Source organism: Salmo trutta, chromosome 19, assembly GCF_901001165.1.
Source record: "Salmo trutta chromosome 19, fSalTru1.1, whole genome shotgun sequence".
Lineage (NCBI taxonomy): Eukaryota > Metazoa > Chordata > Actinopteri > Salmoniformes > Salmonidae > Salmo > Salmo trutta.
Genome location: NC_042975.1, coordinates 27,151,092 through 27,178,928, shown reverse-complemented (window position 1 = coordinate 27,178,928; position 27,837 = coordinate 27,151,092). Strand labels below are relative to the sequence as shown.

The 27,837-nt window shown below is 42.8% G+C and overlaps 1 long non-coding RNA gene across 2 annotated transcripts; it reads left to right on the top strand.

Annotated features, from left to right (window-relative positions):
• The first annotated feature begins 25 nt into the window (after positions 1-25).
• Positions 26-27,349, top strand: LOC115154271 (uncharacterized). 2 transcript variants are annotated; one of them, XR_003867855.1, is made up of 4 exons: positions 26-6,838; positions 13,290-13,293; positions 26,894-26,900; positions 27,337-27,349. It is a non-coding gene; the product is annotated as an uncharacterized LOC115154271 (long non-coding RNA). The 2 variants fall into 2 exon arrangements; XR_003867856.1 differs by lacking the exon at positions 13,290-13,293 and adding an exon at positions 15,616-15,617 and having other exon boundaries at positions 27,337-27,348.
• The last annotated feature ends 488 nt before the right edge of the window (positions 27,350-27,837 follow it).

The following is a 27,837-nucleotide window of genomic DNA, read 5'->3' as shown; positions in this document are numbered from 1 at the left end:
TACATTTTAATGTCTTATTGGATTTTTGTTTTACATTATTATTATTATTATTATTATTATTATTGTTGTTATTATCGTGTGGGACTATAAGGGGTCATGTAAAAAAAATAATGTTTTTAGACTGATAGACTGCCGGCAGTATTGGGTTATACGTACGAGATGTAGTTGTTATACATGTATATTAGTGAAATTTGAATATGTTTTGACAGTGTCATTTATATGGTTTGAACTCAACTGAGAGATCAACCCGATGATGTCATCAATAGCATTATGGTGCATTCACCTTTCGTGATGTGTCTGTGCAGTTTTCTTTTCTTCTTTTTAACTTGTATGTATTTTCCATGAAGATAGATCACCTCAGCAAGCATAATTGAAATCAGGTTGACTCATTCTATTTTGTACATTTTCCGTGTATCACTGAACCCAGCACAGGACAGAAGTTGTGGTGGGGCTCGAGAACCAATAGCATCTGAATGTCTGGAACTGCTGTCCTTTGGCATCACCTCTGAATCTGGCATTTTATTTTTGAAATGTTCCAGCTTTATTTGAGATCAATAAACTGAGGTACTGATAGGATCGCTATAAATGGGCTTAGATCTAGCAAGAGAGTGTGACTGGCATTTCCTGTTTATTGGTCTTCATTTGTAGGACCGGTAGGACCGGGAGGTTTCCTGTCTCTACAACCTAACCAACATGTGGCTCTGCACAAGGCTAGGGATCAGAAAACTGCAGTGAACTATAAACTGTGATGCGCTTGCTGAAATCTAAAACGTTTGTGAAGCTCTTAGTACTACGTACACGGACTATTCAGAAGATGTTTATTTCCGCAGTTATTATTTGCTAAATATAGGTTTAGTTCCTTAAAACAAAACAAAAACTTATCAAATGACATTTTTATACGTAACAATAACACAAACAGGTGTGTAAAGCACAAGCACTACTGACCAACAACCTCTTAAAAAGGGGGAAGGCAATTAAACTGTCACAATTTACCTTAAAAGTTGAATTGCATGCTGTTAAAAATGTTCTATCCTATTCTGACTTTACAGTAATTTTAGTCTTTAAAGACGTCACATTATCAACAAAGAAAGAGATTATTGTCAACTTTTCAAATTGTGCACATTTGGAGCACAATACATTGGACTTAATATATGGCTGTCTGATCCTTGCGTCATACCCTGGCTCTATAGAGTGTGTCCTGAATGCCTACTGCTCAGCTGCCCCTCCTACAGCGAAGCTGGTGGTGATTGGATCACCTCTGGAGGGCAGTGATGTTAGCACACTGTTCAGAAGCCCTTCGTCCTGGCTGGTTCCAAAGTACGCTCTCTCAAGTGCCACACTGCCAGTCTGGCCAATCACAGCAGTCCCTATCAGCTGGTCATACTGTTCAACTGAACTTCGAATAAAAGCACAAGTACTGCGACAAGTTTAAAATAATTGTCTTTCCATTTAATGGCTGCAAGTAAAGCTTAAATTGATCATACCCAAAAACATTACCTTTAAAAAAAGGAGTTGATGTTTTAGCACTAATAAAGAGACATCTTAGCTTAGCACTTACCGTCTGCGAGTCTTTTCCTCCGGACTATCTTAAGTTCATAGGAGTGCCTTTGCCTTAAAGTGACCGAGGTGTTGATATTGTTTTCAGGATTGCTCATAACTGAATGCAGTAAGCTGGCTGAGTCTCTTGGTCTGAAGTCTTGCGTCCATCCCATCGTCATTCTCATGAGACTTTTCATCACTGATCTCCAAGTCTTGTTCAGGCACCACATGGAAACAAGCAATACTTTAGATTTGTCTCCCACATGCTGTGTCCTCAACACAGCTGTTGACGTCTGTAGCAATGTTGTTTTGTCTGGAAATGCTCCACTGCTGTTGAACAAAAGGGGTCCAGTTCTGTGACTGTCTGCAGTCCTGGGCTGGCTCCTCCAGAGGTGATGCCAATACAGACTTGTAGGCCACAGATCTGTAGGAGGTACACAATCAAAAGTCCATATGCAGATAGTCGGTATGGCCCTCATTAACAATGATGCAGACTTGAGTGTCTGGTAGAGGCACTAGTGAAAGGGATTTCATCAACAGTATGTGAGTCTCCCAGAGGGATTTCAGTTTGATATTATTACTAACATGTCAACTTGTGCTATCATGATGTCAACTGTTCCCAGCTAATACCCTGTTAGTACAGGCGACAATAGCGATAGCTGACAGGCAGTGCTTTTTGACTTGGAGTTACATTTCTGTGGATTTGTTTTTATTTTTCTATTTCTCATTTGATGCTAATGCAAGATTTGAACACGAGTTCTCTCAATTTTTCTCCCCAAATCATGTTCTGCTGTCAGCCATTTTGGAACATTGCATGTATTTGATTTTTATCCCTATTAATTCATAGATCAATGTGTTTTGGATTATTTTTTAATCGTAATCATTTAAAGGGGGGGTTGTGCACTCTGAGCTAATGGAAGTCATTCTGGTTGTAGTAGAAACCAAAGTGGTGGAATTAGTTTTTAACTTTTCCCTATTTTCAAACTGTCTGAACGTCATTGCTTCTTGTTAACGTGTACCACACCTCTTTTTTCTCATGCTATAGGTTAGGTTCACATGACATTGCTTTGTCAGACTCTCCTTCTTGAACAAGGGATTGCACCCTTAGTATTCAAGGACACGATTCTCCTTGAGGCCACAGTCATGGAAATAATGCTGACTAGAACGGCACAGAACATAGACAAGGACCGATATCACACACCAATACATGAGCAATATATTTGAAAGAGGACCAAATCAGGCTTGACTACCTTTCTGAGTTATTGTCTAGCACATGTTCATATAGACGTCATAAAGAACAGGCTATGTTTATCAGTCGCAGTTAATACAGTGCTTATGTTGTAGGCACTGGGTGTCCAAGAACTAGAGGTCGGGCCTCTTTTTTCTGCTCCTGTTCATCTGTATACTTCTGCAATTGACAGGGAAAGGTTTTCTTAAAGTGTTGGTTAGATTTGTAGACACAGAGTTGTCTGTAGCTTTCTGAATGAACGGGTAAGATTCTGAGTATCATAAAGAATTAGGGGACTGGATTTCACAGTGGAACCCTGGAGGAAGCACCCAAAGCAACACTGGTTTATACAAAGGGCATTTTGCATGTGTTTGTTCAGTTTCTTTGTGCTACAGTTCCCTTCTGTGTTTTCATATTCTTTTTCTGTTGTTAAGAAAAATATAGGTTGTTGCAGAAACCATATGATTATTTTGGATGAATTTCAGGAATTTGCCCTTTGCAAATATTTTTCTATAGAACTAAAGTAGATTGCTATCAATATTATATACACTGTCATATAAAGTTGTACAGATATATATCCTTATAGCAAGTTGTTAAGAATTACTATGGGTTTGTTTTTTGTTATTACTGTCAAAGTATTGGTAGTTCTCTCTCTGTAGGGTTGATGTGTCCATAGCTTAGTTTTTTCCCCCCATGTCAGGACTACGAAAACCTCACACTGTAAGATTGACTTCAAGGAGCGTTGCATACGTATTAGCATTAGCCAGCGCTAATCTCATGGTGTTTGTGTATCATGGATTCACATTTCTCTTATGACCCTCCAATTATTTCATAACCTTATGTTATTTGTGAGACAAACGTTAACCCAGTAAACATGAAGACCAATGCCTTGATTCTCATTGAAGCATATGCATTACAGAACCATATGTCATTGCACATCACTAGCCCCAATGTATACTTGCTTTTATTTATAGTATATACACTCCTTAGGCTTTGTTAGATTCTCCTTATTCAATGTCAACAGACACTGGTAGTGACAAAAGGTTTTTGACGATGTTTGCTAAAAGTGTGATGAAATCTGGAATTATTTGCTTTTGATTTGCCTTCCTGTTTTAAGATAAGATTTGATTTGAACATTAATGCATTTATTTTTTGCTCCCATCTTTTTGCTTGTTAAGTCTCAGAAGTCAGCCAGGGACAGTAGTCTTGTGATTGTGAGAAGAGTCAGAAGTCGCCATGTTAAAAGAGTTGTGATGCCAGTGACATTGGAAATGGAGACTAAAATAGTGGTCAACAATGGCGGCATTAATAATGTCATATTCAATCTGAATTTGGATTATCTAAGTGTGGTCACACATTACTTTATGCATTACTGATTGACTGCTGATTGACATTTTGCATCCAACGCAGTGGTGGTTGGCATATAAGTTACGATGAAAAACTATTTAATAAATGTTGGCATCGATTAACGGTTGGTTGTGTTACAGTAGTTTTGGGCCTTTGTCGGCCAACTCCAAATGGACAACTAATTTTGCTCCCTTTAGAGTGACATCCAATATTGTGTTTTTTGAAAGCTGTGTTTTTAGAGCTTTAGTGAAGGAAGCATGATAGAACTACATCACCCACAGTCCTTTGCTGCTACCTTGTTTGCTTTCTATTCATATGAGAGGATGTTGTGGTGGCGGAGTCACATACTCGTATAAGCTGAGTGTCTATGGAGTCCCCTCCCTCAGTTCAGCTCTATGTCTCCATACTCACATTAACATGCTCCCAAGGCCTCAACGAACTGTATGAATTTGCAACTGGACAAATCCCTGCTAGACTGCTGAAGTCATCAAGTTTGTTTGTGTCCAGTTAACCTTTGTTTGGCCATGTGCTATATCTAAGTCTAAGATCGTTGTTTTCATGTTGTCGTATAATCCGATTCTCATTGACTAAAGCCTTGTTCACATTGGAAGTTGACTCAAAGCAAATTTTTTTGCATATCTGATTCGAATGTGGTCTTTTTCCTGCAGTCTCAACAGCCAAAAAGCACATGGAATCAAATATTTCAATCCATATTTCAAACCACCTTTGAAGTCTGATACAAATATGATTCCTGGCCATGCAGCTTGTGTCTGAACAGTCAAATCTGATTTATTTGCCCTCAAATGGTTTTTAAGACTGTTATTTGGCATATCTTGTTGCTTGCTAGCTACTCTGTTTCCAGTTTGACAAGAACATATGGTAGCGAAATAGTTTGTTCATTGTTAGTGAATGTGCTAGAAAGCTAAACGGCTACCTAGCTAAGTGACTAAAAGTTGGATCATCTTGGCCTTTGAGGCTTTATAATTGTTCTTACACAATGATTTTGAACATTCAAAGCAACTTGAAGGTTGTCACCTTAGCTTGCTACATTACTTCTGAGTGATAGGAAGCAGGAGCACCGCCACCAATCAGCCTACACCACAGTGCACGCCTGTCATTACTAGTGTAGCCATGTCAGCAAATGACTGCTGTCTGAATACACATTTCCAATTTGGTCACTTTTTACTTGCTGTTTGGACAGTCAGTATTCCAAAACGGATTTGAAAAACAAAACTGATTTGTTCTTTAAGGCCTGCAGTCTGAACAAGGCTTAATTGTGTTAAGAACAAAGCTAGCTATACTCGCCAATGGTTTTGGCTCCTCCCCTTTACTACTACCCTACCAGGTTTATAAGCAACCTTCCTTAGAGGTCTATTTTTCAGCTGATGATTTTGAAACTAGGACACTACTTTTATCAAGCATGGAAAGAAGTCTGAGTGTATGTGTTAGTGGTTGGATGGTGTCAATTTGGCCGACTCTCAACCTTCAAAGTGCCAGAGGTCTCCAACTTTCTGATGTTTGGTCAGGCAGCCATCTCACTATCAGTTTATCTACTGTAATGTCAAGTTGCTGTCTCAATAGACTTTCAATTCCGTGTATATACTATCTGATTACACATAGGTCACGTTGTTGGTCAAATGTCGTTCAATTACAGAACTTGAGAATGCCTGTTTCAAAAGACACTGTAGATTTTCTGAAATAATTGAGACTAACATGTTTTTGTCTGTTTGTTTGCTTTTGCTTTGTAAATGGGTGAAAGAAGATCAAGATTTTATACCAAATATTGTTTGATTCTTTTTCCACTGCTAAGGAGACCTTTTAGTACCTTGAATGAAAGGTTTATTGCTTAGCTCTTGTTTTGGTAAATGCGAGTGTGATTGGAGATGTACAGATATCGCTTCCATAGAAATTGATTTTTGCAATTTAATTTCTTATGAAGGTTATGTGATTTGTTTTTTTAAACCAAACTTCACATTGAAGTTAGTTACCATAATGTTACAAAATAAAAAATATCCCTTCAACCAAAAAAGTGTAATTCTCAACGAAGAGTTGGTACTTCCAACTGAAGAGTTTCAGCGCAATTCACTTTTCCTCCAACACTTCACTTATGAATTATAGCTTGACGTGGGGCAAAACATTTTGGCATTCATATGACATGGCGTGTGTGTGGAGTGTTGAGCGGCTCCTATGCAGTTAAGGGAGGCAGTTTCCTTATTCCTTTTAGTTTGTGTCCTCTCTTTTTTTACTGACTGCTTTTGAAGTGAGGAACCCTCCCACCATCTCAGCTGGTCTAATTGTGTCTCTCAAAGCTCAGGTGGAAACTACTTTTAGCAGAGTTCTTGTGTCACTGTCACTGGCAAAAACAGTGCTCCCCCCCCCTCCCCTCATCTTCAGTCCAGAGAGAGGTGTAGTTAGTTGCTGTCAGCTGATTTATTTTTCTATGAAGCGATTCTAGGCCTCATGATCGGCAATGAAAGGTTGACTCCACCTTCACAGGAAAAAAAGAAACTTCTTCCAGTTTCAGTTTGTTCTCTCGTTTGGTTCCTTTTTATTTGGTAATTTAAGTCATGTAGTCTGTTCCCAGCACTGTAAGACAGTCCCTATACAATATGGAGAAGCAATATCACTGTATGAAACTCACAATGTATTATTGTTATTATTATTATTATTCACTAGCACCCTAGGTGTGATAATTGAAGTAAATATCTTTTATACAAACACAAAGTTGGGTGGTGTCTTTTTTTGCATGTTATTAAAAGGTATAAACATTTGCAATGTATGTAATGTCATGTGAGGGGTTTGACTGAAGTGGCCTAAGCTGTTTCCTAATAGTCTACTTGGCATCTTCGCAGTCTTAAAAACACCACAGCTTTACACCCTAGAAACTACACTCAATACAACTGACCGTTACCTCAGCCTATTACACAGCACATGTTACCGAGTACTGTATGTTGCCCATAGGTCACTAATGGTGCATATTCCTTCAATTGTAACTAAAACACCTGTTTTCCAATAACATACGGTTTCCTAGGAAGTAGTATCTGTGATGTGCTTAATGAGCCTTGGTGACCCTTGACCTCTTCCTCCTCTCCTGGTCCTGTGGTCTCTAGACGACAGGAGATGGTCATGACGGGCTCCATAGACAGGAAGTGGTCTAAAGACTGCTGGATTATTTATAGAGCCTCTTTTGAAGACCCTTCAACTATAGCTAGCACTTCCCATCAATCTATAAAATTATAGCAGTACTCTTGTCCTAGTAGGTCTACTTTAAGTCGCTATGGATAAGAGCGTCTGCAAAATTACTAAAAGATAAATGTGCCCCACTCACAACATTCCATTGTTAGTTAAGTTACATAGGAGGTACAAACTAAACCAGTATCAATATGGTAGTAATCTTTTTGTTAATAAAATATTTTTGTTTGCATAACTTGGTCCAATAACCTCCAGCACTGCTGCATCTGTATGGATTTCCATCTCCACAGACCAGTGGTGATTTTAACATGTAAATCTTGGTGGGGCTAACAAAAACCTTACTGGGGGATGCATGCCAGCAAAGCCACTACACAACACATCACAACACTAAACAATACATTAATTGCTCTATAGCGGTGACAAACGGTGCCCACAAACTGTTAGGGCCTACATAAAGGTGTCCCAACAGCAGTCTCAACACCTTACCACTGCTACAGCTGGCTATCAGCGGAGCCTTGTCTGGCAGCAAAACAATTCATTCAGCCTCATTTACTGCCTTTAAAAAAAATATATAGCTGATATTGCTGACTTGCCTAAACAAATGTGGTTTCTACTGACAATTGAGATGTACAAACTATGGCATAAGGGAATGACAAGCGGCAATACGTAATTTTGATGAAGACATTAATGAGCGAGCTAGGACGGACATAGTCAATATAACTATTTGTTCAGCTCTTTTGAAATGTACAGCGACATAATTCAGAACATGGGCCATTCTTAGTGTTCTCCCTGTACACCAAGTCAGAACCGTAAGATAAATAAAGGGGGCATATAAGCAGACAATGAAAGCTCTTAAAATATTCGATGATTACATTTCTCGAAAACAGGTTATAGGCTATATGTGCACCACCAAGTCAGAACTGTAGGCAAAATTAAGAGGGGAAAGTACACCAAATTATTAGGGTGAGGCACATGGGCTACTAACAGTTTACTACACTACATACACTTAGTATTACTTTCTTAGCTACAATATACATATCTCCCTGGCATATTACATAATTTATGCAGCAGCATACAAGACATTTTTAGACTCACCTTGTTGTGCTGTGCTCACTTGAACAGGAAGGTGGGCGGCTGTCCTTGGGCACATTTTGTCAAACTTTGTCATCAAATTCTGGCATTCTCTGGATTTATGGTACTTTCAAGACAACTGGGAACACGGAAAAAAACAAGGTTGAATCATGATGACGTCAGTGAACTTCAGGTCGTAGCTCTAGAAAGAGGCATGAGTTCCCGACTTGCAATTCAGAGTTGGATGACCGTTCAAAATGTATTTTCCCAGTTGGAGCTAGTTTTGTCCTGAGTTCCCAGTTGTTTTGATCTCACTGATGTCAGATTTCCCAGTTCCGAGTTAAGAGTTGTTTTGAGTTTTGAGTGGGGCATAAATCATGCTGGATTGACAGCATGGCCAATGTTGAATTTTAAGCTTGGAAAAGAGACCCTTAAACCAAGAATTGGCACCACACACCCACTCCACTGAATAGCAGGCTAGTGATTTCTTGGCAACGCTTGCAGTTAGCCACTGATTCCTTCCAAACCACTCATTGTTGAGTTTGTGATTTCCAACTTGTTGTGTAATGTTTATGTCCAATGGTCGATGAGCACCGATACGTTTTATCTATAATTTCTCTTCATTATTTCTGTTCATATTACAAGGATTAAACAAGATTTGTCAGTAGATTGTAGACTTGATTCATGATGATGAAAGCTACTGTAGATATAACGTGATTTGATGTCATTTTATCTGTGGCCATTGACCTTGAGCCTTCTTGGATTGGCACTTCTAATGTAACTCTATGGCAGCACCCAAGGGTCTTGAATTTTCAAGCTCTACCTTTAGAGTTGGCAGTGATGTTGTGTCCCCATGAGTGACATAACACTAAGCCAATCACAGCGCAACTAGAGAACCTTACCAACCCCTAAGCCCTAAGCTTTGCAATTTTCCGCTTTGCAATTTTCCGCTAGCTGCCCCACCACCACAGAAAGCACTGAGCTAGGCATTTTGAAGCCGTCTTACTCAAGAAAGCAAAAAAGAGACCATGTTTGTATGAAGGCTTTATTAACGTAATTAATTTTGTTATTTTTATTACATTGTTTCCAAACTGATATGTGACACGTATTAATGCCAAAATAACATGCAAAACAGGCAACCTGCCCTGAACGACGTGTCGCCACTGCCACAGACAGATCTGGTTTCCTCCTCATGGATGGAGGAGACCTCTGATTTCCGTGCTGTGAATGGTCCTCTGCATGGGACTAGGCTGTGCAACATCAGGACTCTAGGGTTACACCGCTATCAGAGAGAACCTTCAGCAATTCTAGTACACCCCATCCATCATTACAGACACACACAACTTCCCTGGCTGCACCCACCGTCTCCATTGGTACTGTACACAGATCTGGGATCAACTACTTCAAATCTGTCTCGAAGGACCATGCCGAGTGCCACCTTGTAAGGGTGCTCTCCGAAAAAGGTGTTGGTTTCAATAGGGTTTTGTCCATGCTCAATACAGACCAATTGTTTGGAGGGAAAACTGTCCTCCAATCAGCTAGCAAAGGTTATGTCCTACCACACACATTCAAAACTGTATGGTAGTGTCTATTTTTTCCTCTACAAAGAAACAGTTTGTGTTTCATTGTACTGAATTTAACTGTATAAAGTAGGCTATAGAAGCTATCATAATAACATGGATTTGGTCACTGGGAATCATTGGGTTAATAATAAAAAAAGGCAACAGGAAGTAAAAGCATTAATGTCACCCACCACTATTAAAAACAATATATAAGGGAAGGCTGAGGTGGAGCTGGCTTGATCTTTCAATATGCAGCTAGCAGAGAGCACTGTAGTCCCATTTCATGATTCTTCTCAAGCTTACATAGTTTTAAAACCTGTTGGGGCTAGGGAAAAGTATTTGCACGGCCGGATAAAAAACGTACCCGATTTAATCTGGTTACTACTCCTGCCCAGTAACTAGAATATGCATATAATTAGTAGATTTGGATAGAAAACACTCTAAAGTTTCTAAAACTGTTTGAATGGTGTCTGTGAGTATAACAGAACTCATATGGCAGGCCAAAACCTGAGAAGATTCCATGCAGGAAGTGGAAATCTGATTTGTGGAATCACCTTCAACACTTGCTTATGAAACACACCGTGAGTTAGGATTCATTTAGCACTTCCTAAGGCTTCCACTAGATGTCAACAGTCTTTACAAAGTGGTTTGAGTCTTCTCCGGTAGAAACTGACCGAACGAGAGGCCTGGAAAGTTGGTCATATGGGGAGGGCCATTACTACTATGACGCGGGCGCCCCCTGGGTACCCTCTCGTTCCGAAACGTTTAGTAAGACCGTCCGAATCGTCCGCCTTGAATATTATTGAAGCTCTGATTGAAAAAGGCCCTAAAGATTTATGTTATACAACGTTTGACATGTTTGAACGAACGTAAATATATATTTTTTGCACATTCATGACGACAAGTCCCGCGCGCCTCGTACATTATGAGTAGCCTTCGGAACGCGCTAACAAGAAGGAGCTATTGGGACATAAATTATTTACTTTTTCGAACAAAACTACATTTGTTGTGGACCTGGGATTTCTGGAAGTGCCTTCTGATGAAGATAACCAAATGTAAGGGAATATTTACAATAGTATATTTGATTTTAGATGGTTCCAAGATGGCGCTAACCTGTATCGCCTAGCCTATTTTTCTGAGCATAGCACCTCGTTTATTGCAAAGTGTGATTTCCCAGTAAAGTTATTTTTAAATCTGGCAATGCGGTTGTATTCACGAGATGTTAATCTATAATTCTTTGAATGACAATATTAGATTTGACCAATGTTTTCGAATAGTAATTTTGTAAATTGTAGCGCTGATTCACCGGAAGCATTTGAGGGAAAATATTTTCTGAACATCACGCGCCGATGTAAAATGCTGTTTTTATATATAAATATGAACTTTATCGAACAAAAGAATGCATGTATTGTGTAACATGATGTCCTAGGAGTGTCATCTGAGGAAGATTGTCAAAGGTTAGTGCATAATTTTAGCTGGTTTTCTGCTTTTGGTGACGCCTGTCTTTGCATTGAAAATAGCTGTGTGTAATGTTTTGTCAATGTACTGTCCTAACATAATCTAACTTTATGCTTTTGCCGTAAAGCCTCTTTGAAATCGGACAACGTGGTTGGATTAAGGAGGTGTTTATCTTTCAAATGGTGTAAAATAGTTGATTGTTTGAGAAATTGAAAGTATTCGATTTTTGCTATCTTGTCAAGCAATCCCGTTACCGGGATGAGAACGGGAAGGGGTCCCATAGAGGTTTTAAGGTGCATACACTTAAACTTCTAGAGCAGAGGTATTCAACTCTTACCCTATGAGATCTGGAGCCTGCTGGTTTCCTGTTCTACATGATAATTAATTGCACACACCTGGTGTCCCAGTTCTAAATCAGTCCCTGATTAAAAAACAGTGGGACTGGCTTTGAGATTCAGAGTTGAGTTTTAAGGTTATAGAGCCAAAATACTACAATGGAACTCTCCAAAGGTGCTCCTATTTAATATTCATCTTTTGAGGCTGTATATATTGTAATATCTTCCCATGGTTATTTGTCCAAATTGGAGTCTGTTATGTTTTAATGAATCCTGAACATATTTAGATTAGCGTTAACAAACAAATTGAAACTCCCCCAGTTTTTTCATAAGAGGTAAAAATAGCAGCTTCCCTCATATTGGCCACGTTAGGTCCCCAGGCAAATACAGACAAAAAATCCAGGGCCAACTTTCTGTTGAGCCTCTGCACGACATTGATTCAATTATTACATCAATATTAATCTCTCTTGAATACATTTGAGGATATCACTCAGATGTGATTGCTTGTGCTGTGTGTAACATCTCATCTCTGCATTACAGTCACACATGTCTTTCTCTCCAATGCTCGCCATGTCTGTTTGTTGCAGTATTTATCTGAGGTGCAGATTTTGTTTTCTTATGTTCAAAGAGTTCCAATTCAATTCCAACATGACAATCATTTTCTATTCTGTTTGTTGCACCAGGGTTTTTCTGAGGTGTATATACGGTATATTGTATTGATGTTCAAATTCTTCAAATTGAATTATAACATGACAATCCTCTTCTTTTCTGTTGCCAAGATTCATAGCGTCACCTCTGCTTCCCAGAATACACACACTTGGTCACAGCACGCCCTGTTGACGCATACTTTGTAGTGTCCATGGGAACAGTACAATGTGAAAATGAGAACTCACCAATGACGCCATATGATGTCTATGGAACACACTACCCTGATTCCTCATCAAGGCAGGTTGGCTACGGCCACATCGTGTGACAAAGGCCACACAATCAGCTTCATTCCATTGACGTGTTGTAGCCATGTCTGAACAAACAGTGATGGGTGGTGTGTGAAGATGGGGCGGCACAATGTCAGGCCTCAGTGTAGCCTATGCTGTTGACTTGTTTGTGACTTCACCAACAGCAGCCATCTCCCCTCAAATACACACAGAAACAGAGATGGGCAAAACATAATGTATATTGTTACAATTACAAGATACTCTAAAGACCAATGTATCAAACTAAAATACAAAATACTTTGCAAGTAGACTCATTGTAATGGTTACAGAAATGTTTCACTTGCTAAGACTGATGTTTATTTTTATCTACCTCAGTTGAATGCACTGACTGCAAGCCACTTCAGATAAGTGTCTTCTAACTGACCAAAATGTACATGTAAATGTAAAAATGAGCAATTGTAAAGCACTGGGTATTATTATTGGCCTTGTTTCAGGGACTACATTAGAATAATACCCAGCAGGCTTTGCAAGTGTTAATTTTTTACATGAACATTTTCATTGTGGTCATTTAGCAGCTGTCTTATCATACCATAGAGCTATCATACTTCTGATACCAACGCAGAAAAGTACTTTGAAAATACAAATTACAGCTGTCGAAAGTATATTGTTACAAAATACATTGGACTGTAGTTCAGGCCAGTGAAATACAAATGACAAAATACTCCAAAGTAATTGAAATACGAATTTCAAATACATGTAACAGTAATACTGCACATCTCTCCACAGAAACAAGCTGTGCCCGCTTTGAGGATAATACAGTGCCACCGACGCGGCTCTCCTTCTCCGTGGCCGACGACGTCAGTAACACATTTAAATATGTCAACCCTTGCAAGGCTGCCGGCCCAGACGGCATCCCTAGCATCCTCAGAGCATGGGCAGACCAGCTGGCTGGTGTATTTACGGACATATTCAATCGCTCCCTATCCCAGTCGGCTGTCCCCACATTCTTCTAGATGACCACCATTGTTCCTGTACCCAAGAATGCAAAGGCAACTGAACTAAATGACTATCGGCCCGTAGCACTCACTTATGTCATCATGAAGTGCTTTGAGAGTCAAGGATCATATCACCTCCACCTTACCCTTCACCCTAGACCCACTTCAGTTTGCTTACCGCCCCAATAGGTCCACAGACGATGCAATCGCCATCACACTGCACACTGCCCTATCCCATCTGGACAAGAGGAATACCTATGTAAGAATGCTGTTCATTGACTAGCTCAGCATTCAACACCATAGTACCCTCCAAGCTCATCATTAAGTTTGAGGCTGGGTCTGAACCCCGCCCTGTGCAATTGGGTCCTGGACTTCCTGACGGGCTGCCCCCAGGTGGTGAAGGTAGGAAACAACTTCGCTGATCCCCACAATGGTGCGTGCTCAGCCCCCTCCTGTACTCCCTGTTCACCCATGACTGCGTGGCCATTCAATGCCTCCATCTCAATCATCAAGTTTGCAGACGACACAACCATAGTAGGCCTGATTACCAATAATGATGAGACAGCCTACAAGGAGGAGGTGAGGGCTCTTGGAGTGTGGTGTCAGGAAAACAACCTCTCACCCAACGTCAACAAAACAAAGGAGATGATCGTGGACTTCAGGAAACAGCAGAGGGAACAGCCCCCTATCCACATCGACGGGACAGCAGTGGGGAAGGTGGAAAGTTTTAAGTTCCTCTGTGTACACATAACCGACGATCTGAAATGGTCCACGCAAACAGACAGTGTGGTGAAGAAGGCGCAACAGCGCCTCTTCAACCTAAGAAGGCTGAAGAAATGTGGCTTGTCACCTAAACCCTTACAAACCTTTACATAGGCACAATCGAGAGCATCCTGTCGGGCTGTATCACCGCCTGGTACGGCAACTGCACCGACCACAACCGCAGGGCTCTTCAGAGGGTGGTGCGGTCTGCACAACGCATCACCGGGGGCAAACTACCTGCCCTCCAGGACACCTACAGCACCCGATGTCACAGAAAGGCCAAAAAGATAATCAAGGACAACAACCACCCGAGCCACTGCCTGTTCACCCTGCTATCATCCAGAAGGGGAGGTCAGTACAGGTGCATCAAAGCTGGGACAGAGAGACAGAAGCTGTTTTCAATCTCAAGGCCATCAGACTGTTAAATAGCCATCACTAACAAATCTGTATGTAGGCAGAGAGGCTGCTGCCTACATACAGATTTGAAATCATTGGCCACTTTAATAAATGGATCACTAGTCACTTTAATAATGTCACTTTAATAATGTTTACATATCTTGCATTACTCATCTCATATGTATATACTGTATATTATACCATCTATTGCACCTTGCCTATGCCGCTCGGCCATTGCTCATCCATATATTTATATGTATATATTCTTATTCCATTTCTTAGATTTGTGCCCTTAAGCTCTTTTTTCTGCCTTTCACCATGCATCCTCTAATTGGATCATGATTGGTTTTTACAGAGCCTGTTAGCTGGTCTCTTTGCCACATGCCAGATGTCTGACTGACCTCCATCTTGGTGTGTGCACACATGGGCAAAGCAACACAAAGGGTTAATGGTACCTAGCCCTAGTGTGCCATATTGATCTCACAGGCAGGCCACACATTGACAGCCACACAACTAACAGAAGCACGCACATGCACGTGTGTATGTGCGCTGTCGCTGTGCATGCTTCTGCACTGAACCTTTGCATGTGGTGTTCCTGTGCCCGTAACTGGAGACAGCTTGGTGTAATTATTCTGCCCAACTGGCAAAGCATGTTTGATGCTGATAACATGGCTGACATTGGGGGGCCGGGCCGTTCTATGATTTGGATCTCATAAACTGCTGAGTGACTTGTTTTACATGGAACATTTACAAAACATGTTGACTTCAACACGTTGGTGCTCTATAAAAATAGAGAAGTTGAAGGATTCATGTAGCTACATAGCAAACGCCCACTGCTTAGGAGTAAACTAAATACATGGAGAGTGGATTGAGTCCAGATGCTGTCGATGATGCCAAGGGGTAGATTGGGTATTGTTGAGATACAGTAATGTTGAGATTGCGTTGAGATGGGGTTCTGCGTCATGTGGAGCGTGTCACCCGCCTGGGCGAATGTCCAGCTGCGTTTGAGGCAGGGGGAGATCTCAGCTCTGATAGGGCCTCTGCTCTCATGCCCCCAGCCCTCCCTTAGCCTCTGCAACTTGCTTCTTCCCTTCTTCCACTGTTCTTTTTTCCTTTCTTCTTTCATTGTGTGTCTGTCCACTGGTGGCCCTATCAGTCAACATCAGTCTGGGATCTTAAGCATGCAAACTTTGCTGTCAGCCATACTTGTCATAACCATGCTCCACAGTATAGAACGGTTAAGAAAACATGACTGGAGGCTAGCTACCTTGTCAGACCCTCCACAGTCCAGATTCCAGTTAAGTTCACAATCACATCAAATGCTCAAGTCAAATCAAGTGTTCCTTCATTATCCAATAAAGTGGAAATTAATTTAGCTACTGGTTCTCATTCAAATAGACCAAACTTGATCTCTGCAATCGATTGTCTTTGAATTAATTATTTGTTTTGAATAACACATGATCTTAGCAGAGATAGTTGCTCTATATCCCAATAGTCTACCCTGTATCCTGCAATTTTGTGGGTTTCCATTCCTTGAGTAATATATGATATGATTTGTTCTGCCTTGCGTGGATAAAAATAGCTAGTGGAATCGGTGTCACTGATGACTGAGCATTGCTGTTTGATGTGCAGCACTGTTTAGTGTCAAATGAATATCCATCCTGTTACTGAGATCTCTGAGGTCAATATATTACTCTGTGGAGAGCTCAGAGCACACAAGCCCGTGCTCAACTGTGTAGAAGAGTCCAAAGCTCACGGAAGTCACTGTGACATTAGAACAGGAAGCGGTGCTGACCCTTTGGGAGTGGGACAGAGGAGCATCCTTCTCTAAGAGGCTAAATGACCTGCTTCTCTACCCTACCCTCTACACCCCTACACATTACTCACGGGATGAGATGCTGTTTATCCAACGGTGAAATGGCAAGCTTCCCTAGCCAGCTGATCCCCTGTGTGTGTGTGTGTGTGTGTGTGTGTGTGTGTGTGTGTGTGTGTGTGTGTGTGTGTGCTTTCTTTCACATGATATTACTTAGTCATGCCAATACTGTTTTTATCCTACATTGATTGAACATACAAATAGAGAATATAATAGAGTTAATGACTTGTGAATTAAAACAGTGTTTCATTGAAGACCAGAGTAGTCTACCACTGTGTTTACCGAAACTTGTAAAGAAGGCTATTAGCTCTGTCTTATAGGCTACATGTGTGCATAACTAGCCTAAGGAATTGTCTCATAATGTCATGTAAGGGGTTTCAAATACTTAAATACAATCTGGAAAAAATTAATGTGTAGAGGCTAAAACTCCAGCCTGGTCTCATAGACTAGATGTAACATAGTAAACGTAAATCTGTGACACTCAAATGAGTATGATACAGTATGTTACGTTTGGTATGGTTACATAAAACTGTAGGGTGGATGAACATCTAGCGCTTGTTCCAATCTCTTCACACACAACTTTAGCAACTTTGCAACTACTACTTTTTAGCTACTTTGCAATGACATTGCAAACAGGAGAATCTCTTTAGCTCAACTGATTCAGGTGAGAATGGAATGGATGGGTCCCAAAGTAGTTATTAACTAGCTGGTGGCTAGCCCATTCAATAGACTGTCCTTTAGTATATTCTTGGGCTAGGTGGCAAGGAACATTGATGTCAATGGCCCCATTTGCTTCCTGGTATTATAACTTAGCCTGCTAGCTAACCTATCCCCCAACCCAAACATTAACCCTTTTTTCTTTTCTTTTACCTTGGCAAGTCAGTTAAGAACAAATTCTTATTTTCAATGACGGCCTAGGAACAGTGGGTTAAGTGCCTTGTTCAGGGGCAGAACAACATATTTTTACCTTGTCAGCTTGGGGATTTGATCTTGCAAACTTTCGGTCACTAGTCCAGCGCTCTAATCACTAGGCTACCTGCTGCCCCAACCTAACCTAACTCCTAACCTTAATCCTAATCCTAACCTTAACCCCTAGCCTAGCTGATGTTAGCCACCTCGCTAACGTTAGCATTAGCCACCTAGCCAATGTTACATTTATTGTACGAATTGCAATTCGTAACATATCATACGTATTGTAATTTGTAACATATCATGTGAAATAGATGATGGACATCCACAAATTACCATACGAAAGGTAACATGTCATACTAATTGGAGTGTCACGAATTTACGTTTACTATGTTACATCTACCCCTGAGTCCAGGTTGCAAACTCTGGTTTTGTCCAACCATGGAGACGAGAGTCACAACCATATCGCGTCTCCTTTAAACTAAGCGGAATAGATCGGACTACCCACGCTGCGCAGTGCGCGTTGGGTGGGAGCTGTTCACTTTCTGTGCAGTGTGGGGAAACGCTGAAGTAGGCTTCCATAGAAATTATCATCTAAAAAGCAATTTCCCAACATATCTTAATGGGTTAAATTAGAGGAACCAGACAAACAACATAATAAGGTAAGGATTCATTGATATCGATTTATAATTTACCATCTGAGTTCATTAACCGTGGGCCCATAGCCTACAGTAGTTAGCCAGTGATTAAAGCGTGAGTGAGTTCATTTTGATTATGTGTCTGTCCGTTTGTCCCAGAGCTCGCGATGGAAATGCAATGGATTTGTATGTAGGCCTACGGCTTTTGAAGTCCTGCTCATATGGTCAGTTTGTCCCGGAATTGAACTCACTCTGAAGCATCTATTGACGCATTAATATGAACTGCTCGAGTGTTCAACTGTGGGACATATGACAGAAAAATCATATAGCCTAGGTTTTTAAAAAAAAGGTGAGTCACCTAAATGTGAAATAGTGCATCCATCCATGACGCTACATAGCTTACATATGTCGTTATTGTGACACTACTTATAAAGGCTATTGACAAGTCTTCATAAGCACGACATGGTTTAAATGCTTCACAAATAATTTATAAATAAGTCATACAAAGTATGGAAAAATAAAATATACAAATGTGACAACCCTTTTCCCATATGAATGATTTCTGAAGCATAGGTCTATCGGCTTTTTATGTCTTAACGTGGTTAATTTTGGACTGCTGTTTTGAAGTTCTGGCAGGATGCAAAACAGTTTATGCAGAACATGATACATTCTGTTGCCTTACCACAAAAATAGTACCACCTAAAATGCACGGTGAACAGTGCACCTATTGCATAGATATCCAAGTAAAACGTGATTCATTTTGGACTGCTGTTTTGAAGTTCTGAAGGATGCAAACATAATTTATGCAGAACTTGATACATTCTGTTGCCTTTGCATAAAACTAGCACCACCTAAAATCAACTGTAAACAGTGCACATATTGCATAGATATCCAAGAGGTCTGGATTTTTATGGCACATGAGGTAGTGTGGTTGTTTTGAATTAAGAATCGCTGGTTCAACCCCCACTCCAGATATTCCACTTCAATTGCTACATTTGCAGTGTTGGATTGACTCACTTCAATTCTAAGAATTTGCAAAATTCCCCTCCTTCCCTTTGTTTTTCATAACTCCAAACTTTGGGATACAAAAGTCAGTCATAATGATAAGATATGAGAGACAGTTAAGCCACAACATCCCGTATCTCTACTGTTATACACTGCTCAAAAAAATAAAGGGAACACTAAAATAACACATCCTAGATCTGAATGAAAGAAATAATCTTATTAAATACTTTTTTCTTTACATAGTTGAATGTGCTGACAACAAAATCACACAAAAATAATCAATGGAAATCCAATTTATCAACCCATGGAGGTCTGGATTTGGAGTCACACTCAAAATTAGTGGAAAACCACACTACAGGCTGATCCAACTTTGATGTAATGTCCTTAAAACAAGTCAAAATGAGGCTCAGTAGTGTGTGTGGCCTCCACGTGCCTGTATGACCTCCCTACAACGCCTGGGCATGCTCCTGATGAGGTGGCGGATGGTCTCCTGAGGGATCTCCTCCCAGGCCTGGACTAAAGCATCCGCCAACTCCTGGACAGTCTGTGGTGCAACGTGGCGTTGGTGGATGGAGCGAGACATGATGTCCCAGATGTGCTCAATTGGATTCAGGTCTGGGGAACGGGCGGGCCAGTCCATAGCATCAATGTTTTCCTCTTGCAGGAACTGCTGACACACTCCAGCCACATGAGGTCTAACATTGTCTTGCATTATGAGGAACCCAGGGCCAACCGCACCAGCATATGGTCTCACAAGGGGTCTGAGGATCTCATCTCGGTACCTAATGGCAGTCAGGCTACCTCTGGCGAGCACATGGAGGGCTGTGCGGCCCCCCAAAGAAATGCCACCCCACACCATGACTGACCCACCGCCAAACCGGTCATGCTGGAGGATGTTGCAGGCAGCAGAACGTTCTCCACGGCGTCTCCAGACTCTGTCACGTCTGTCACATGTGCTCAGTGTGAACCTGCTTTCATCTGTGAAGAGCACAGGGCGCCAGTGGCGAAATTGCCAGTCTTGGTGTTCTCTGGCAAATGCCAAACGTCCTGCACGGTGTTGGGCTGTAAGCACAACCCCCACCTATGGACGTCGGACCCTCATACCACCCTCGTGGAGTCTGTTTCTGACCGTTTGAGCAGACACATGCACATTTGTGGCCTGCTGGAGGTCATTTTGCAGGGCTCTGGCAGTGCTCCTCCTGCTTCTCCTTGCACAAAGGCGGAGGTAGCGGTCCTGCTGCTGGGTTGTTGCCCTCCTACGGCCTCCTCCACGTCTCCTGATGTACTGGCCTGTCTCCTGGTAGAGCCTCCATGCTCTGGACACTACGCTGACAGACACAGCAAACCTTCTTGCAACAGCTCGCATTGATGTGCCATCCTGGATGAGCTGCACTACCTGAGCCACTTGTGTGGGTTGTAGACTCCGTCTCATGCTACCACTAGAGTGAAAGCACCGGCAGCATTCAAAAGTGACCAAAACATCAGCCAGGAAGCATAGGAACTGAGAAGTGGTCTGTGGTCCCCACCAGCAGAACCACTCCTTTATTGGGGGTGTCTTGCTAATTGCCTATAATTTCCACCTGTTGTCTATTCCATTTGCACAACAGCATGTGACATTTATTGTCAATCAGTGTTGCTTCCTAAGTGGACAGTTTGATTTCACAGAAGTGTGATTGACTTGGAGTTACATTGTGTTGTTTAAGTGTTCCCTTTATTTTTTTGAGCAGTGTATTATGCATGAGAACTTCTTCTGCCAGTCAATACACATCTGGTATGCTTTGCTAAGCCTTGTCTCCTTGATCTGAGACAAATGCTTTTTCTTCATTCAGGCCAAATGTTTATCTTCGGTACATTCATGAATTGGATTTTGAATCTGCCTCAAAGCCACATTGGCCATGTAACATTTCCCCTGATATAATCTCTTAGTTCTATTTCTTGGTGTGTGTTTTGGTGATGCAGTTACCTGATGTTTATGATTGTGTGTACTTTTCATGTTTCTCCTCTCAATAAAGACACACACACACAAACAGTGCTACAGGCATGAAAATCATCTTCTCCATATGATACATTTATTATATTTTTCCTAACCAGAAATGAATATTAAATGGTGGACTGTCATATTAATTGCTATTAAATAAAAAAATGTTAATCCTTTGACTCACTGCCGGAAATGTCACTGAAAATATATCAGAAAGAGCATTATATGTTTCTAGAAATGAGCAGGCAATTTAAGGGTAGAAGTCACTGATGCCAAATTGGACTTGCCCCATAGAGCATGTCCATGGTCTGTAATGCTGAGGGGCCCTTTTGGATTTCTCCATACTAACTAATGAAGTTAGAGGCATGTACTCAATGTTCCTTAGGGCCCCTATATCCTCTCTCTTCCACAACTTAAATTAAATGTTGAGATATGTTGGATGTGCTCTACTGAAATTGTGTGACAATGGCTCAATATTTCCTCTCCTTTTTTGAAGTTCCTCAAACAGAGGAAGGGAAAGTTGTATTAACTGAGCTATTCATATCTGGGTGGATATTAAGCACCCAGTATATCATCTAAAAGAGATTAAAGTCTCTAGTCTAGACTCTATAGACTCCTGCTGTGAAGTGAAAATGTAATTTGCTTATTAGTTTGAATAACAATTATTCTATTTTTGTTCAGATGTCCTATGAGTACATATTCAGTAAGCTGTGGGATATCTCTATCTGTAACATGCCAACTGAACTCAGGTCAGAGACGGTGTCTGGAATGTGCACCAATGGTTGCTGGGATCTTTGTATTTTGGGGCGGAAATAATAACACCTGGTAAGAGAATCTGCTTTGGACTTAATCGCTGGAGTGTTTGTGCTTTTTAAAATTCTCATAAGGTAGAAACAGTTATGTATGTATATAGTTATTTCCTTATGCATGTTGCCTCTTTCCTAGGTCTAATTTCAATTTTCACTCATATTGTAGTTAGGACCTGGCAGTTCTCAACGTCTCCTTCTGTAAGTGATGGCTGTAAATGCGCCCAGTTAGTGATGAGCTCTCGGGAGGCCGGCATCCCTCCAGAGTGGTCTAGCGCCGTGCAACATATTTTTTGCCCATTGGCCTCATTTCAAGCGACAGCCATGCTCCTGCCATTCACATGCCGTTTTCCCTCACACAGCCCACCCGCCCTTGGTTTCCATGTGTTTGATGTCATTCCATTTACTCTGTTCCAACCGTTAATATGAGCCGCCCTCCCCTCAGCAGCCTCCTGTGATCAGATAACGAGTGCCAGTCCTGGTTACCTCGATCCACTTGTGTGGTTCCGCCCCCTGCTCCAGCACCCGCGGCTCCACCCCCTGCTCCAGCACCCGCGGCTCCAGCACCCACGGCTCCACCCCCTGCTCCAGCACCCACTGCTCCAGCACCCACTGCTCCAGCACCCGCGGCCCTGCCCCCTGCTCCAGCACCCGCGGCCCCAGCTCCCGCGGCCCCGCCCCCTGCTCCAGCTCCCGCGGCCCGGCTCCCGCGGCCCCGCCCCCTGCTCCCGCGGCCCTGCTCCCGCGGCCCTGCACCCTGCTCCAGCTCCTGCGGATGGCCCTAGACAACCTGATGAGCAGTCACAGACACCTCAACGAGCAATGTAAGTATCAAGTGCACCTGGCCCACCTGAAACTACTGAGTGCAGTCCAGCTTGCTAAGGCCTATATGCATGACCCGAGGCCTTTCAAGCCCCGCAGAACAAGTATGGTCAGCCCCGCCAACTCATCCAGTGTGAGCTAGCCACCATCCTGAACTACCCCCGCCGTCAGGTTCGGAGATGCAGAAGCCTTCGACACCTTTGCCATGTCTATCCATTCACTGGTAGGCATGCTTAGGACCTTTGAGGGGCAGAACGGCTACAAGCTCAGATGTGGCTCCCACGTCGACCAGCTCTTGAGCAAGATGCCACAGCTACCAGGATGAATTCATTGGGTACTGTTTCGACTGCGGCATCCTCAGGACTGGCACGGACCAGACATACACCCTACATGACTTGGCAGCCTGTTTGCGGAAGAAGACCCAGGCTAAGCTCATATCAAGCAGAGCCTCAGCCCTCTATCAATGTGATATGCCTAAGCCATTCAAGAAAGACTACCATACCTCCACGATCTGCTTCAATCCTCTTCTGTGAATGCCAAGGAGCCTGCTCAATCCAAGGAAAAATCCCAAACCCAAGCCATACAGTCCCCACTGTGACAATAAAGAACACTTTAAATTCTTGTGAAGAGTTCAGTAAGCTGAACACAGGACAGATCGTCAACTGGAGAAAGGATGGACAACAGTGTTGAAAGTGCGAACGATCCCACAAAGCTGATGCTTTGCACCCTCAGACATGTAAAGAGCAGCACCTAATGATTCTTCACAACGCCCATACAGGAAAACCAGAAGAGCTTTCTCATGGTGAGTGTCGCTACGACCAAGGTGCACCTGTATAGACCCAAACTATCACCGAAGGTAGTGCTGAAGGTTGTGAAAGTTCACAATGGAGACCAGGCCCTGGAGACATACACTGTTCTTGACAATGGCTCAGAACGTAGCATCGTCCTGCCACAGGCTGTTTAACAACTAAGCCTCACTTCTGAGCTTGAGTCCATCACTCTCAGGACAGTTCGACAAGACATTGTAAAACTGCAAGGTGCCTCCGGTGAACCACGCTCAACCTCTGCTGCTGATTGGTTCGGACATGCCTCACCTCCTGATACCCATACAGCCAGTGTGTACAGGCCCGCCTGATTGACCCATCGCTGTCCACACCGAAGTCAGCTGGTCCCTGCAAGGCCCTATTAGCTTTGTCCACACAGCACTAGCTGAACAATGGTGCCTGCTCACCACTCTTGCTTCATCTTGCCCCTGAGCGCTTCAAAAACGTGGAGTGACTTTGGCAGATCGATACCCTTCCCTATGTGAGTGTAAAGCTGGCGACTCGCTTGAAACAAGACCAGCAAGCCATGCGCTACGCTACACCCCTGCTTGGTCAAGTCAACGATGCAACTCTCCATGCTCCAAAGGAAGCTGTACCGCCAAGCTTCCTTTGCACGGAGCAAAGACTCGCCAAAGACTCAAAACGTGCCGAGGTGTACTGCCAGGAGATCAAGAAGCTGGAGATGGCAGGCTACGTGTCACCGGTGCCACCAGAGGGAGCTGAACAATCCACTGAGTCCCAATACCCCACCATATTTCCATCACAATGGAAAGGACAGAATCCTGTTTAACGGTTCATTCCAGCATGAAGGACAGTTGCTCGATGACCTTCTCCTCCCTAGACCTACCTTGGGACCATCCCTGCTCGGTATCCTCCTCAGGTTCCATTAACATGCCGTAGCTATGAATAGTGACATCAAAAGGAATGTTTCACCAGATCCGCCTCTTACCAGCTGACAAACCTGTGCTACGCTTCACTTGGCGGAACATGCAGAGAACTGAAGAACCGAGCATCTAGGAGTGGCAGGTCTTGCCATTCGGCACAACTTGTAGTCCCTGTTGCACCATCAATGCTCTGCAGTAACACGTTAAGTTGACCAAGGACCAACACATATTCTGTAATGCTCCAGAGATAGCATATGGCTCTGTCGCCTACATGCGGCAGAGCCAGAAGCAGGATGACCTGAAGCAGGTACAGATCTCCTTCGTTCTGGCCAGGTCTCGTGTCGCGTCAAAGAAGCAACTGTCGATGCCACGCCTGGAGCTGAGTGCTGCGCTCACTGGAGCACATCTAGCCAGTGTCCTCCAAGCAGAACTCACCCTGCCCATCGGACAAGTCATCCTCTGGTCCGATTCCACCACATTACTTCATTGGTTCAAGTCAGAATCTTGTAGATACAAGGTCTTCGTAGGAACTTGTGTTGCAGAGATTCAGAATGTTACGGATGTAGCCAACTGGAGGTGTGTGGATACAACTAGGAGGATGGCATCACTGGGGAGAAGACCTTAAAAGAGCTGGCCCAACCGCATCAATGTCACCAAGGCCCTGAGTTCCTCCAACACTCAGACGATCAGTGGCCTTCAATGCCTTCTGCTGACCCAAAGACTGATGACATCGAACTGAACATGTGTCTGTCAGTTCCAGTCCCAGATATCAACAAGTTCGACACATAGAAAGACCTCAACTACTAGATCCCTACACAGGGCGGCCGATCCACTCTCCAGTTTACCCAGCGAAGCAGCAGACTACATAGCTTCAGAGAACCTCCTCCTGAAGCAAGCTCAGATGGAATTGTTTTCCGAAGAGATCAGGGACCTCATAAAACCGCTCTATACCCTCTAACAGTTGTCTGGGTCCGTTGTCTCCTGAGTCTAAGTATTCAGGACTCCTTAGTGTTGGCGGTAGACTACACAGAGCAGAGCACCTGGAGATGGATGCTATGCTCCGCATCATCCACTGATCAAGATTTCAACGAGACTCGCCTCCATTCCAGCCCAGAGAGGGTTCTGGCAGAACTACGTCGCAGATACTGGACTCTGCGGGGAAGGGAGGCCATCCGGAAGTCCCAGCACACATTTACAATGCCAAACCTGTAGTTCCTAAGATGGCAGACCTACCTCCTGCTCATATATGACTGTACAAGCCACCCTTCTACTCTACCGAAGTGGTTTGTTTCAACATAAAAAGTGGACATTGCAATGAAAAGAGATGGGAAATGGCATGACCAGCCGCTGCATCCACCTGGCCCTCCTGGAGAGACTGGATGCCAATGCCTTCCTGATGTCTCGAAGATGCTTAATTTCACATTGAGGCAAGCCTTCTGAGTTCCTTTCAGACAATGGTACAAACTTTGTTGGAGGAGCCTGAAAAATACAAGAGGCCTTCGAAGAGATGGCCCCCCACATGAAAGAATAGGTGGTCCAATAGAGGAAAATATTTCAGTTCAACCCACCAAGCGCTCCTCACTTTGGTGAGACATGGGAAAGAGAGATGAAATCAGTAAAGACTGCTGTCAAGGTCATACTCAAGGAACAGACCGTTATTGAAACCCTGCTCCTCACTACTTACCGAAGTGGAGCGAATCTTGAACGCAAAACCCCTTGGATACATCTCCTCTGATGTAGCAGACCCAGATCCTGTCACACCGAGCCTCCTACTCATGGGACACATCGCTTCCTCGGGCCTTGTATGACTCAAGTAGCATAATAGGGAAACGCAGATGGAGGCGTAGCCAAGTCCTTGCCAATCACTTTTGATCCCAGTTCATTCACCACTGCCTTCCTAGTCTACAGGAAAGACAGAAGTGGAAGAAGGATGGAAAGGAACTTACTATGGATCAAGTGGTTCTCATTGTGGACCTTGGAGCTGATGGACGCATCAGGACTGCTTCCATCCAGGTCAAGGGTCGGACTTACCTACAACCAGTTTGGAACCACCAAGACTCTTCCTAGAGCTGGCCTCCCGGCAAAACTGAGCAATTGGGGGAGAAAGGCCTTGGTTAGGGAGGTGACTAAGAACCCGATGGTCACTCTGACAGAGCTCCAGATTTCCTCTGTGGAGTTGGGAGAACCTTCTAGAAGGACAACCATCTCTGCAACACACCACCAATCAGGCCTTTATGGTAGAATTTCCAGACGGAAGCCACTCCTCAGTAACATGCACATGACAGCCCGCTTGGAGTTTGCCAAAAGCCACCTAAAGGACTGTCAGACTATGAGAAAAAAAGTTTCTCTGGTCTGAAGAAACCAAGATTTGGCCTGAATGCCAAGCGTTACACCTTGAGGAAGCCTGGCACCATTGCTACGGTGAAGCATGATGGTGGCAACATCGTGCTGTGAGGATGTTTTTCAGTGGCACGGACTGGGAGACTAGTCAGGATCAAGAGAAAGATGAACAGAGCAAAGTACAGAGAGATCCTTGATGAAAACCTGCTCTAGAGCGCTTAGGACCTCAGACTGGGTTCATGGTTCACCTTCCAACAGGACAATAAGTACACAGCCAAGACAACACAGGAGTGGCTTCGGGACATGTCTCTGAATGTCCTTGAGTGGCCCAGCCAGAGAACGGACTTGAACCCAATCGAACATCTCTGGAGAGAACTGAAAAGAGCTGTGCAACGACGCTCCCCATCCAACCTGACAGAGCTTGAGAGGATCTGCAGAAAAAAATGGGAGAAACTCCCCAAATACATGTGTGCCAAGCTTGTAGCAAAATACCCAAAAAGATTCGAGGCTGTAATCGCTGCCATAGGTGTTTCAACAAAGTACTGAGTAAAGGGTCTGAATACTTATGTAAATGTGATATTTCAGTTTTCGTAATAAACTTGCAAAAAAAAAGTTTTTGCACTGTCATTGTGGATCATTGTGTGTAGATTTGAGGAAAAAAACGATTTAATTATATTTAGAATAAGGCTGTAGTGTGGAAAAAGTGAAGGTCTGAATACTTTCCAAATGCACTGTTGGAACCAGCATAGAAGCAGTGGTGTAAAGTACTTAAGTAAAAATACTTTAAAGTACTTCTTAAGTAGTTTTTTTAAGTATCTGTACTTTACTATTTATTTTAAAACTTTTACTTCACTACATTCCTAAAGAAAATAGTGCTCTTTTTACTCCATGCATTTTCCCTGACATCCAAAAGTACTCGTTACACTTTGAATGTTAAG